The sequence below is a fragment of the Carcharhinus amblyrhynchos genome, chromosome 3 (assembly GCF_965287045.1).
Source record: "Carcharhinus amblyrhynchos chromosome 3, sCarAmb.v2.hapA, whole genome shotgun sequence".
NCBI lineage: Eukaryota > Metazoa > Chordata > Chondrichthyes > Carcharhiniformes > Carcharhinidae > Carcharhinus > Carcharhinus amblyrhynchos.
This window is the reverse complement of record NC_137326.1, coordinates 75,199,896-75,215,351: the sequence shown is the minus strand read 5'-3', so window position 1 is coordinate 75,215,351 and position 15,456 is coordinate 75,199,896. Positions and strand designations below refer to the sequence as shown.

Below are 15,456 nucleotides of genomic sequence, written 5' to 3'. Positions count from 1 at the left end.
GATAAATTCGATAGAAGTTAACTACATTTTGATTTGATTTGATTTATTATTGTCATGTGAAAAGCATTGCTTCTTGCGCGCTATACTGACAAAACATACCATTCATAGAGAAAGAAACGAGAGAGTGCACAATGTAGTGTTACAGTTATAGCTAGGGTGGAGAGAAATATCAACTTAATGCAAGTTAAGTCCATTCAAAAGTCTGACAACAGCAGGGAAAATGCTGTTCTTGAGTTGGCTGATTGGTGACCTCAGACTTTTGTATCTTTTTCCTGAAGGAAGATGGAAGACAGAATGTCTGGATGCGTGAGGTCCTTAATTATGCTGGCTCCTTTGTCGGGGTAGCAGGAAATGTAGATAGAGTCAATAGATGGGAGGCTGGTTTGCGTGATGGATTGGGCTACATTCACGTCCTTTTGTAGTTACATTGTTACATAGTCTGGGCCAGTAAAAGTGTTTTTGGATTTTTGCTTGGGTTTTCTTTATTCTGAGATGCCCCCCTAATGGAGTTTCATGAGCTATCCTTAGAAAATATTTCCTATACTCAAGAAGTAATACAAATTGGTGTATTTTTTTCCCATTTGTCATCTGCACCAACATGCAGTGGTCGTCACTTTCTCATTAGATTTTGGTCCTTCATATAATAACATTCCGGAATACACTGGATTTCCAATGCTGAGTAAGCCAATGAAAGATAACACCTGATGAAGGAGCAGCGCTCCGAAAGCTCGTGCTACCAAATAAACCTGTTGGACTTCAATCTGGCATTGTGAGACTCCTTACTGTGACTAAGCCATATGTTAGATTTGTTTTAATTTAGAATCATCCTGCTGTAATTTTATTAGTTTATTTGAATTAACTATCTTCTTCCCTTTGTCTGTTTTACCTTCATTCAGCTAAAGATCATTGCAGATAGAGTCATAAAGGTTTACAGCATGGAAACTGGCCCGTCGGTCCAACTTGTCCATGCCACCCTTATAGGTAAAATCCCTCATCCCTGGAACCATTCTGGTAAATCTTCTTCACACCCTCTCAAAGCCTTTCGCATCTTTCCTCAAGTGTGGCAACCAGAACTGGATACTGCACTGAGGCTTAACCAGGTTCAGTATAACTTCTCTACTTTTATACTCAATGCCTCTACTCTTTAGGTCCAGATCACAAATGCTTTGCAAACCAGTCTCTCAATATGTTGTGCTGCCATCAAGCATTGATGCACAGGGAAGCCCCAAGTCCCTCTGTCACTGCATACTCTGAACTGTACCATTAAGTCTATATTGCTTCTCCCTACCCCCTCTATCAAAATGCATCAACCTCACACTGTGTTAAATTTGGAAGTGTAAACTTGTCCACTTTGGTGGGAAGAATTGTTGGGATGCCAGATCAGAAACTCCAGGGTTTCCAGGACTAGACTAAACCTCAACATTTTTTCTACTTTGGCGTAAATGTGAGAAAAGGATGCATTGCTCCAGAAGTAATTCCACTGACAAACTAGGGATCTTCCAACAAAACAAGCTTTATTCATCACACAGTTTAAGCATAACTCTAACAAAATGAAACAATTTAACTCTTAAGTGTTGAACAATCTTTAAACATGAAAGAAATTTTTAACATCACTATTCAGTTCCAATCAAGCAATATTTCTCTTATAGACCTAAACGCTTCCTTAAAATTAAGATAGTAAATATAGGCATACTTGCTTTGGCTTGGGTTAGCAGCTTTGCTGCTTCCAGAGAGATTTTGTAGAGACAGACAGAGAGAAAGAGACAGCTGCTTGTAGCTATCTTTAAATAGCCCTCTCCAGCAACCAACTCAGAAAGCTGTTTTTCTTAGCTACAAATCTAGCTCCTCCCATTTCTACCATCACATGACTATGACATATATCTAATTCATCTTCTCATTATTTTAAAATCAAGAAAACACTCCAAGAGTCCTCTTCTTTGGTAAACAAAAGCTCATTCAGTTTTCTGCAAAATAGGTGCCAGAGTGTGGCAACTGGGGGTTTTCACAATAACTTCATTGCAGTGTTAATATAAGCCTACCTTAAGACGCTAATAAATAATAAAATACATGGGTAAAATCAATAATTATTCTGTTTTCTAGCATTTGCTCTATTCCTGCCAGACAAACCAGTTGTTTGTAGCAAAACACTGAATCTGAAAGTAGCTACCAAGCACAAAATACAATAATAGCAGTATCACCACAGAATATAAAAGCAGACTTTTATTTAAATGACAAGAGACTGTTGTCGTATAGAGGGATCCGGGTGCCTATGCGCATGCAGCAAATAATTAGAAAAGCATTTGGAATGTTGAACGCCATTGCAAATTGAACGGAATAACCTGATCTCATTTGTCCTCTGTTTGCAACTCCTCCCTCTTTGTCCTACCTTATGAACTTGTGATCTTGTGATACAAACCAGGAAAAGGCCAGAATGGTCTGCTTGCAATTTCTCTGTAGCTGGATTTTCTATTAGCTGTTCGACAACAGTGGACATCACTACTATCTGTGATCCTGCAACCAAATATTTAATCTGATTAGCTATTTTCTCAAAGGTGTTAAAAAAATGCCTTCGCATCTTGTTCATCAAGTGCCTGTACAAATTGAAACATCCCTCCATTAGGTTCATGTCCAGAACTATTTTCTTCCTCATCCAGCTCTGCTATCCCTGCTACAATTTGCTGCATTTTAATTTGATGTTCTCTCTTTTATCCTTTTCTATTTCTGCCATTTCTAACTTCTGCATTTCCAGAACTCCCCTTTTCTTCTAGTTTCCTTTGGAAAAGTCTCTGTTTCTCTTTTTCTTGCATTTTTAATTTTTTCACTTGTATTCCTCTTATTAATTGAATTTTAGCTAATTTAGTTTCCCCACTTGTCGAAATATTGGGTTTGTTTGACATTGTAAATTGAAATGTGTTGCTATGCTTTTAATTACCTCTTAGCCCCTGTAGATAATCATAACTCCAATGCATCAGCCAATTACATCAATTTAGCTTTAGATGCACTTTTCAAATTTACATCTCTATCTTTGCAGTCTCTTTTTTTAAATAACACACTGTCACTTGGTTCCACGTATTGCTCACTTCCGTAACATTTAAAAAGTCCCCAATACCCAAAGGAATTATGCTTTTTAAAATCCCAGATGCGACCCCAATTTTGTTAAGCCTGCTGACGTTACCTGCAAGAGTTTCTCAAAATCCCGAAGGATAACTTGAAACGCTTGTTCTTATGATGGATGTTTGTTTGGAATAATGCGAGGAACAATGTAGAACTAGTGAGGAACCAGTCCAGCCATTGTATAAACTATTAATAAAGAGTATTTAATAAAGTAAAAGAAAAATACATGTCAAGAAAGGCTAATATACTCTATGACACCTAAATATATTAATAACTAAACATACCACTTTACCTGAAATTACATCTTCTTCCCACAAATATTTCCACATTCCCTCTAAGACACCCAAACAACATTCAATTTAGTAACTCTATAAGACAAATCCAGCTAATAATTACAGCACAATGGTCAAGTGTGGGGAAACAACATTTCCTGGTTCAGCAAAGGCACAAAGCAGTGTCTTTTGAGAAGAATATCTGCAATCTGCTGTGGCTCTAACTATTAGATGGAACAGGCCTCTGTAACTCTGATCATAGATGGAACTGGCCTCCCTGAAGGTTAGGTGGAGATGGCCTGTCTGACTGATGGAAAATTAGCTTGCTTTACCAATGAGGGTGCTAGCAGTTATCCTGTTCAGTTTCTTTGATGTGGATTTGTTTACATATCTCAAATTCCTTGCCTTTAGAAACTATCATTTCTAAAGCACCATTGATCTCTGGTAAACAATTTTTCTGAGATGGCAATTTGCATCTCAATTTCTCTGGACGTCTGCTAATCTTGCAACTGGGCAAATCACATCTCATTATTCCTCTAGTTGTCTGGTAATCTTGTTACTTGTCTGCTTTTGTTACATCACAAGTTTAACTGTTAACCCCATTAACTTCCCAAATTCCTAACAATATATGGAGCTTCTGGTACATGCAAAAGTGTTACATTGCGAGTCCAACTGACAATCTTAAATTGGTTATCAGTGTAATTCTTGACACACTGAGGATTATTTAGCAAATGTTATTCAATCATGGAGTCACATCTAATGTTAGACACTGTTTTTTGGTTGGATACAGTCTGTATCTTGCCCATTTTTAAAAATTATTTTTTATGGAATGTGGGTGTCATTGGCTAGGCCAGCATTTACTGCCCTTTCCCTAATTGCCCTTGAACTGAGTAGCTTGCTAAGCCATTTCAGAGGGCAGTTAAGAGACTACCACATTGCTATGGGTCTACAGACACATGTAGGATGGCAGGTGGGCTTTTATTTTTGACAATCAACAACAATTAGGCTTTTAATTCCAGATTTTTTTTTGATCAGCTCATTTCAAACCGTGCGTCATGCAAACTGATGAACAGACCTAAAGCCATCTCTTTCAGCCCTGAAAAGTGCCCAGTCTAGCTCAGATTACACTGAAAGTGCAAAGGTAACTCAAAAATCTGAACACAGGTGAAGCTAGCTGTTTCAAGCTGCTATTATGCAGTAGTAACACGAGTAGTATTCACTACTAACAGGATGCTGCTGTCAAGCCAAAAAGATGTTTTGCGTATCACGCTAATGAGTAATGTGCTACATGAATTTCAGTGCCAGTGTGATGCTAGATATGTAGACCATACGTACTAAAGGCTAATGGATGACTCAAACAGCATGTCCCTTTCGCTGTTCACAATGGGCTAGGTACTATTCAAACGTGATTATTGTAGTTAATTATTAGAAAAAGAAGTTGTGCATTGGTCAGATCCCAGCTGGAATATCACACCCAAGGAAAGATAATATTCTCCTTGGAAGGGATATAGCATAGATTCACTGAAATGATACAAGGAGTTAAATTATGAAAACCAAGTGCATAAACCTGCCTTGTATTTCCCTGAATTTGCAAGGCTTGGGAGGTGACCTGAACAATAGAAATTTACAACGTGGAAGGAGGCCATTTGGTCCATCATAAGTGACCGTGGTCTCCAAAACGTTAAAAGAGTTTGATAAGATATAATTGAAGAAACTATTTCCTCTGGCGGAGGAAACTATGACAATGGAATATAATCTCAAAATTAGAGCTGGGTCATTCAGGAATTAAAACTGGAAGCAGTTTTTCACACAAAGGAAACCTGCAACTCTCACTGTCAAAAAGCTGTGGATGCTGGGAGGCAGTTGAAGCTTTCAAGGTTGAGATTAACAGATTGTTGTTAGGTCAGATTGTCAAGGGGCAAAGTATGGATCAGTCGTGCCCTGACTAAATGACTAAGCAGGTGATAGAGCCTAAATGTCTTACTCCTGTTCCTATGGTATCTTAACTTTCATGTTATAAAGATGGTTAGGTGAGTTTCCTTTGCTCTGTGGCCAGGAACATTTGCCCTTTTGGGTTGCCTTCATACCATTGAAATTTCTCCTAATGTCTGGCGTTAGAAATTGTCTTCCTGCCCCTTTTCTCAGCTGCAATTCTATGCCAGAATCTTGTGCAAGTAGGCCCAAATTAATATCTGATCCTGCAAATATGGACATGCTCTACAAGGCCTGCACCTGAGTGAGATCACAAAATTGGTGTTAAGTGTTTGTCCACTGTCCTTTCCTTTCCTTTTTCTAAGAGCTGTGATTTAACCCCTATCTGAGCTGGGGAGTTGCACAGCTAACCAGTGCTGGAATAGGTAAAACAAAATTACTTGTGAAGAACAGCAACACTGACCACGGTTCTTCAGTCAGAAAATCCTATTTAAATAAGACAAATGCCTATTCGTGATGACCCAGTGTTTTTCTGCTTTGACACATTTCCTTTCAGTAGCTCACCTGGACAACTTTGACATTATGGCTGAGGACTTCTCTATTGTTTTAGAACTGCTGATGCAAAGAAAAAGGCAAGTGATAAAGAATTTGGATTTTTAGCAAGTTGTGAAGAGAGAATACAGGAGATCCATTGTAAAAGCAGAGGGTGAAGAATGCAGAAGGAGAATGATAATATGTGTGATGGACAGAGGAAAAATAGTGAAGTGTAAAGTTGAAGAGAACGAGAGGAAGCTGGACTCTGAAGGAAAGCTAAAGTTAAAGGTAGTTAAAATGTTGAGGACAGTGATAAGTGGAATCATATTGAACTCAAAAATTAACTCTGTTTCTCTCTCTGCAGACATTGCCAGATCTGCTGAGTATTTCCAGTACTTTCTGTTTTTAATATCACAATGAGAAACCTGTGTCACACACACAGAAAATAAGAGAAAAGGTGAAACACAAAGAAAGAAAGTGACACAAAATATTTTGATTAGAATAGAAGCAGACTGGTGAAGTGATTTAATGTGATCTGTGAGTAATGTCCTGATAATACAGTATTATGTAAAGGTAAAGTCACCATAGTTTCAGATGACCATAGTATTATAATGCATTGCCTTTTGTAGCCACTACTATAACAATCCTGGGATTATATGCAGCAACTTCACTAGAAAAATCCCATTAGTGGTACGTATTCAGATAATCAAATTCCTTACAACCAGATGCAGTTCCTAGTCAGATACCTTTATTTCCAGTGTCACAGTCTGGACACTAGTCAGAACTTGATGTTACAGGCACCACATTGTCCCCTGTTAATATTCCCAATATACTAACCTGTACTGGTTGTCAGTGCTCCTACAACTGGCTGTCCTATAGCAATTATAATTCTCTTTCCCAGTTACATATGAAGGGATGGGCAGCTTCTGTTGCCAACTTTATTTAATAAATGCTGTTTTTTAAAAATTCCTGATCTTGTGCCCCATTGCCAACTTTATTGAGCTTCTTTCAATTAATCAATCCACACATTTCACTTCATTTCTTCTAATTCTGTATAAGCCCATTTTTCTGGGAGCATTACCAAGTTTATTTTAATTTTCCAACGATACTTTCCATTCTTGAATTCTAAATATTTATTCCATTATTTCCCCAACTTGCTGCCAAACCAATAACTTGATTCAATTAATTAATTTCCTCTCCATCTTTACTTAATTCATATTTTCAGTTGCCAATGTTAATTCTTTTTCTGCTGTTTTTTCGCACTGTCCCTAGGGCTGTTTTTCATTCGTGAAACACAAGCAGTTATTGACTTAATTTCCTCAATTCCATTGCAAATGGACAACTTCATTCAATAAATATATTTTCTGCTGTTTCTTTCCTCTAAACTGTTTCCACTTCCACATAATTACCTTTAATGTGAGCAGACAGTTCTTTATTTAAAATAATATCCTGTTACATTATTCCTGACTTTTCTGTAATATTGTTACCCTCCCCCACCTCAGGTAACCTCCATTCCTGCACTCTGAAACTTCTGCTGCCCATTGTCTATCTTTTAACTGTCCCCTGCTCCTTCACAAAATGTGAGACTAGCTAGTAAATATTTTTATTTACTACTACACCCTAATCAAATATCACATTTTCTCATTTGAAAATGTGTCCCGTACACTCTTGATAACATTCGTAATATAAAACAGAATCTCCATCAGCTACACTTGGAAGACCACCAGGTTCATGAGGAACACTATTTAGTGAAGACATTTTCTTCATTTCCCTATTGGATTTACGAGTAACTATCCTGTATTTTTGGATACTTTCAGAAGTGGAAATATTCTCTTCATAATTTCCTTGTCCAACCCATTCATAGTGTTTAAAAATCTCTATTGTGTCACTGCTAAAGCTTCTCTTTACCAAAGAGTCGGGCTGCAATCTGTTCAATATTTCCCCTATTGCTGTGATCTCTTAGTTTTGGCACCATCCTTGTAAATTTTGTTTACATTTTCCCCAGTACTTCTATATCCTTTTTAATGGAACTGTGCACAATGCTCTAAATTTGGCCTGACCAGGATCCAATATGATTTATAGTTTTTAAACAAGCAGAGGCAGGGAAAGACAGGAAATATCAAATACCTTGCTAGTGATGCAAGGTGAAAAAACTTAAAAACAAATTGCTATCTGAAAAGCACGAACGTGCAAGGTTATGGGGTTCAGGCAGGTAAGTGGGATCAAGTAGAATGTTCTTTCAGCGAGTCAGTGCAGACCCAAATGACCGAAAGGCCCCCTTCTGTGCTGTAAAAATTCTGTGATTCTGTGAAACGATGGATCCAGCAGAACTGTAAATTGTTACAGAATGTTTGCCAGGAAATGGAAGCGACAGTTAAGATCCAAATTTGTTAAACTCAATGTTGAGTCTGGAAGGATGTAAAGTACCTAGTAGAAAGATTGTACCCAAAGCCAGGAGGCTGAGGACAGAGAGGTCAAAGTGAGAGTGGGGAAAAGAATTAAAACGACAGGTGATCAGGAGCTCGGGGTCATGCTTCTGGGCTGAACACAGGTGTTCTGCAAAGTAATTACTTAATTTAAATTTGGTCTCCCCAGTGTAAAAGAGACCACATTCAAAGCAACAAATACAATAAACTGAACAAAATGACACTGATTCACCCTGACGCAGAATTAGGACCCTGAACAATGTGGAAAAAAAGGGATGAAAGTTCCAAGTACTTACTGATTGGTAGTTTTCTGACCAGTTTCCTCTTTTTCACTTACCTGTTTGGTTCTGTTTTGCTCCAGTTTTACTTTAAACTAATCAGGTGGTGACGGTCAAGTTAGGCTGGTGAAAGGATGACTCTGCAAAAAGAATAATCATAGGAAGCAAAGCGGCAGGAATATAAGAATTGTAATAGTCTAAAGTTACACATAATTCCTGTAACTGTTTCCAACATATCTTTTTCATCTTACTATTTATTGTACCAGTTTGTCACACTGTTGGATTCATAAATTAAATGTACTTTGTCAGTTTACTTTGCCTCTGAGTTTTCTAAATTGGTTGCTAGGATATAAGGCACTGTTGCTCACTTAGCTTTAGGAGCTCCCAATTCTATTTTCAAGATGAATGATTTGGATGCGCCATGTGATCAGAATTCTGCAAAATTGATGCTCTCCCCACTGGCCATGTCCTGTCTCGAGATCCCAATCTAGTGTAACCTAAATGGTGATTCACAAGTCAATCAGCCCCTCCCCCATCATCACAGCCTAATTCCAATCTGATGCTATTGTCCATTCCCCTTCTAGGCCATGACCTCTCTGGCAGTCAGACCCGAGTCTGACCTTGGCTCTAAGGCCCACCTGAAACTGCAAGAGCTGCTCCTGATCCAGGCCATTCTTAGGAACTGCCTTTTTAGTTTACTAAGTGCACTTTCAGAGTTGATAAACAAAGACCTCCTAAACTGTATTATTATTACACATAATATGCCCCAAAATGATAATGTATGTTTTTATGGTAAATGAAACAATGGCCTTGATTCCATTTAAAATATTTGCTTAACTCTGCAATGAATGTTATTTATTTGTGTAAGAGAGACATATTAAGGCAAATATCATAGGCAAAGACTGAAAGATCTTGCATTTAATATAGCACCTTTAATATCTAAAATATTCCAGGACAAAAAGAGCAGGGAGTCATTAATTTCTTGGACATTATTAATTCCTCAACCAACATCACTTAATCAGATTATTTGGGCGCTATCACATTACTGTTGTGGGATCTTGCTGTGCACAAATTGGCTGCCTTGTTTCCTACACTGTAACAATAAGTAGACTTCAAAAGTACTTCACTGACTGCAAAGCATTTTGGGACATTGGGATGTGTTGAATAAATAAAAGAACAAAGCATTTTGAGTCACCGTAAACAATGACACAGGAGATCAGCTAAAATATATTCTTGCATTTAGGATATTTCTGTTGCATTCCAGATAGTACACGCCAAACTGTCACATTTTCAGTTGAAAAAAATCTTAAAAATAGGACAATCATTACTGAACTTTCTTTGACCTGGAACAGTTACAATTGAACAGTCACTTGCATATCGTTGAAAAGACAGACATATTGTAGAAGCCTAATGATTTGCATTTATCAGGACAAATGCAAGAATGTCAACTTTCACTCACAACAATTTACATTATAGGAGAAAACAGTGCTGATTCTCTGGATTTTGACACTCTCATTTTTGTCCTGATGAGTGTAAGAGAAAAAACTTTGGCAACGTGTCTTTTCAGCTATATTCAAGTTAGAATTAACATATGATTGAGCCCTGGAAATTAATAAGTGCTTGCATGGCAGCCTTTGAGAGATAAGCCAAGGTAGTAGCTAAACATTAGAACTGCATCTAAGTCTCACACCGCCGATGGTACGAAAGGAGCTCTATAATACTCAAGCTGTCTTATAAAAGCAAATTACTGTGGATGCTGGAATCTGAAACCCAAAGAGAAAATGCTGGAAAATTTCAGGGGTCTGGCAGCATCTGTAAGGAGAGAAAAGAGCTGACATTTCAAGTCTAGATGACAAAGCTAAAAGGTATCTACCACTTTCTAACGTGGTTCCACTTTTCAAGGAGAGCGATAGAGATAAAGCAAGGAATTAGAGACCAGTGAATTTCACATCAGTGGTAGGGTAACTATTGGGGAAAATGCTAAAGAGAAAAAATAATCTCCATTTGGAGAGGCAAGATTTGATCAGAGAAAGCCAGCATGGCTTTGTCAAGGGAAGGTCATGCTGAATGAATTTGATTTGAATTTTGAGGGTTTGTAGATGAGATAGTACAGTTGATGTAGTTGTTTAATAATGAAGAAGGTCTTAGGTTGCAGAAAGATATAAACGGGTCAGTCAGATTGACAGATCAGTGGCAGATAGAATTTAACAATAAAAAGTGAATGTGATGCAATTTGAAAGGAGTAACAAGACAAGGGAACACTCAGTGATTGGCAGTACACTAGGAAGCTCAGAGGAACAGATTCCTGAAGGCAGCAGGGCAGGTTAATAGAGTAGTTAAGAAAGCATACAGGACACTTTATCAGTGATGGCATAGATGATGAGAGCAAGGAAGTTATGAGAACATGCATAAAACTTCGGTTAGGCCACAGATGGAGTACTGGTTGCCTCACTATAGGAAGGACGTGATTACATTGGAAAGAGTGCAGAGTAGATTCACCAGCATGTTGCCTAGAAAGAGCATTTGAGCTATGAAGGGGTGCTGGATACGCTCTGGTTATCTTCTTTAAAGCAGATTAAGGAGGTGTGTAAGATTATGAGGAGTATGGACAAGGCGGATAGGAAGCAATTGTAACAGCTATAACATAGAACAAAGAAAAGTACAGCAAAGGAACAGACCCTTTGGCCCTCCAGCTGATCATGATGCCCTAATTAAATAAAACATACCTAGAAAAAATAGCGTTGTTGTAGTGGGAGACTTTAATTTCCCTCATATAGACTGGAAATCCCTTAGGCGGTCTGGACAGGGAGAAATTTATAAAATGTGTCCAGGAATGTTCTTTGGAACAATATGTTGATAGTCCAGCTAGAGAGGGAGCTATACTGGACAATGAGCCCGGTCAGGTCATCAAAGTTTTAGCGGGGGAACATGTGGGCGAACAGCAACCACAATTCTGTAAACTTTTGAATGTTCATGGAAAAGGATGAGTGTTGTCCTATGAGTAAGGTGCTGAATTGGGGGAAGGCTAACGACAGCCGGATTACGCAGGATTTGGTGGCTGTTGATTGGGAGAGGCTGTCTGAGGGTAAATCCACATTTGGCAGGTGGCAGTCTTTTAAGGAGCAGTTGATAGGAATGCAGGACAGGTATGTACCTGTAAAAAAGGAAGGACAGGGAGGGTAGGATTCAAGAGCTGTGGATAACCTGGGAAATTGTGGGTCTAATCAAAAAGAACAAACAGGCATACATAAGGTTCAGGCAGCTAAAAACAGATGAAGCAAAGAGGAATACAGAGAGTAGAAAAGAACTCAAACAGGGAGTTAGAAGGGCAGAAAGGGGTCATGAAGGGGTCTTCGCAGACAGGATTAAAGAGAATCCAAAGGCATTTTAGACATACGTTAGGAACAAGAGAGTTGTCAGAGAACGAGTCAGACCTCTCAAGAACAAAGGAGGGGAATTATGCTTAGAACCCAAGGAAGTAAGTGAGATCCTAAATGAAAACTTTGTATCAGTATTCACAAAGGAGGGACACGTTGATTGGTAATGTCTCAAAGGGATGTTAAATCACACTTACAAGGGAGGAAGTGTTAAGTGTTTTAGGAAGCATTAAGGTAGACAAATCCCCAGGGCCAGATGGCATCTGTCCTAGATTACTGAGAGAGACAAGAGATGAAATTGCTGGGCTCTTAATAGAAATCTTTGTTTCTTCATTGAACACAGGTGAGGTCCCAGAGGATAGCAAATGTAGTCCTGTTATTTAAGAAGGGTAGCAAGATAACCCAGGTAATTACAGGCAGGTGAGCTTGACATCCGTGGTAGGGAAATTGTTGGAGAAGATTCTTAGAGTTAGGATCTATACACATTTAGAACTGAACAGTCTCATTAGCGATAAACAACATGGTTTTGTGCGAGGGAGGTCATGCCTCAGAAATTTGGTTGCGTTTTTTGAGGAGGTGACAAAAATGATTGACAGGGAGGGGCTGTTGATGTTGTCTACATGGATTTTAGTAAGGCATTTGACAAGGTCTCTCATGGCAGACTGGTGCAAAAGGTTAAATCTCATGGGCTCAAAGGTGAACTAGCTAGATGGCTACAGAACTGGCTTGGCCACAGAAGACAGAGAGTAGCAGAGGAGGGGCCTTTTTCTGATTGGAGGTCTGTGACTAGTGGTGTTCCGCAGGGCTCTGTACTGGGACCTCTGCTGTTTGTGATATATATAAATGATTTGGAAGAAGACGTAGCTGATCTGATTAGTAAGTTTGCGGATGACACAAAAATTGCTGGAGTTGCGGATAGTGATGAATATTGTCAGAGAATACAGCAGGATATAGATAGGCTGGAAAATTGGGCGGAGAAATGGCAGATGGAATTAAATCCAGATAAATGCAAAGTGATGCATTTTGGTAGATCTAATGCGGGGGGAGCTATACAATAAATGGCAGAGCCATCAGGAGTATAGACATACAGGGGGATCTGGGTGTGCAAGTTCATAGATCTTTAAAGGTGGCAGCATAGGTGGAAAAGGTGGTGAAGAAGGCATATGGCATGCTTGCCTTTATTGGACGGGACATAGAGATAAAAGTTGGCATGTGATGTTGCAGTTATACAGAACATTGGTTCAGCTACATCTGGAATACTGTGTCCAGTTCTGGTCGGCACACTACTGGAAGGATGTGGAGGCTTTGGAGAGAGTGCAGAAAAGGTTTATCGGGATGTTGCCTGGTATGGCAGGTATTAGCTATGAGGTGAAATTGAGTAAATTAGGGTTGTTCTCCCTGGAAAGACAGAGGTTCAGGGCGACCTAAGAACATAAGAAGTAGGAGCAGGAGTGGGCCATCTAGCCCTTCGAACCTGCCCCGCCATTCAATAAGATCATGGTTGATCAGAAGTGGCTCAGTTCCACTTTCCCGCTTTCTCCCCATAACCCTTAATTCCCTTGCCTACCAAAAACCTATCTACCCGTGACTTAAATATATTTAGCGAGGTAGCCTCCACCACGTCAACGGGCAGAGAATTCCAGAGATTCACCACCCTTTGAGTGAAGAAGTTCCTCCTCAACTTCGTTCTAAGCTGCCCCCCCCCCCCACACACACACACTTAGTCCTGCTGTCCTTTCTGAGCGGGAAGAATCTCTCTACCTCTACCCTATCCATCCTCTTCATTATCTTATACGTCTTTATAAGATCCCCCCTCATCCTTCTAAACCCCAACGAGTACAGACCCAGTCTATTTAGTCTCTCTTCATAGTCCAACCCCCTCATCTCGGTGAACCTCCTCTGCACTCCCTCCAAGGCCGAAATATCCTTGCGCAAGTGCGGCGACCAAAACTGCACACAGTACTCCTGCTGCGGCCTCACCAGTGCCCTGTACAGTTGCAGCAAGACCTCCCTGCTTTTATATTCTATCCCCCTTGCTATAAAGGCCAGCATCCCATTCGCCTTCTTGATCACCTGCTGCACCTGCAGACTGGGTTTTTGCGACTCATGCACAAAGAACCCCAGGTCCCTCTGCACCGTAGCATGCTGCAGCTTTTCGCCCTTTAAATAGTAATCCCTCCTACTATTATTCCTGCCAAAGTGGATAACCTCACACTTGCTAACATTACACTCCACCTGCCAGGTCCTCGCCCACTCGCTCAGCCTATCTAGATCCCTCTGCAGACTTTCCACGCCCTCCGCACAATTTGCTTTTCCACTCACCTTTGTGTCATCAGCAAATTTCGACACCCTACACTCAGCCCCCTCCTCCAGATCAGCTATATAAATGGTAAATAGCTCAGTCCCCAGCACCGATCCCTGTGGCACTCCACTAGTCACCAACCGCCAATCAGAATAGCACCCATTGATACCAACTCTCTGCCTCCTATTAGACAGCCAATCCTCTATCCACGCTAACATCTTACCCCCAACTCCATGCCCCCTAACCTTCTGAAGCAACCTTTTGTGCGGCACCTTATCAAACACCTTCTGAAAATCGAGAAACACCACATCCACCGGTTCCCCTCTGTCTACCGCACTAGTCACATCCTCATAGAATTCCAATAAATTTGTCAAACACAACTTCCCCTTAACGAATCCATGCTGCGTCTGCTCTATCAAACAATTCTTCTCTAGGTGCCTCGCTATTTCTTCTTTGACCTCATAGAAGTTTATAAAATTATGAAGGGCATAGATAGGGGGAACAGTTGGAAGCTTTTTCCCAGGTCAGAAGTGACAAACACAAGGGGTCACAAGTTCAAGGTAAGGGCGGCAAGGTTCAATATGGATATGCAGGGAACGTATTTTACACAGAAGGTGGTGGGGGCCTGGAATGCACTACGAAGTAAGGTGACTTAAGACATTTAAGACTTATTTACATGAAAAGACTGAGAATAGAGGGATAGAAAAGGATAGTCTAGATAGGAACACATGATTAGTGCAGGCTTGGAGGGCCAAAAGGCCTGTTCCTGTGCTGTATTGTTCTTTGTTCTTTAACAAAAATCTGCTTTTACTCAGTCTGTATCCCTCTATTCATGTACTCATCTTTTAAATGTTGCTAATATGTCTGCTTCCACCACCTCCTCTGGCAGTGCGTTCCAGGCACCCACCACTCTCTACATGAAAAATTTCCCCCACACATCTCTCCCTTAAATTTTCCCCCTCTCACCTTGAACCCTGATCCCTTGTAATTGATACTTTGACCTTGGGAAAAGGCCTCTGACTATCCAGCATGTCTATGCCTCTCATAATTTTGTAGACTCTTATCAGGTCTCTCCTCAGCCTCTGTCTTTCCAGTGAAAACAATCCTATTTATTCAAACTCTCCTCACAGCCAATGTCCTCGAGACCAGGCAACATTCTGATGAACCTTCTTTGCACTCTCTCCAAAGCTTCCACATCCTTCTAGTGTGGCAACCAGTACT

General features: G+C 40.0%; 1 long non-coding RNA gene across 3 annotated transcripts in view; it reads right to left on the bottom strand.

The window, feature by feature from the left end:
• LOC145340861 (uncharacterized) overlaps positions 1-15,456 on the bottom strand; it is a 32,434-nt gene that overhangs the window by 13,434 nt on the left and 3,544 nt on the right. For 2 of the 3 annotated variants that reach the window (XR_013886313.1, XR_013886312.1), the window contains exon 2: positions 8,616-8,696. This is a non-coding gene — a long non-coding RNA (uncharacterized LOC145340861). Of the gene's footprint in view, positions 1-1,698; positions 2,512-8,615; positions 8,697-15,456 lie in introns of those variants that run through there. The other variant, XR_013886311.1, reaches the window with a different exon arrangement.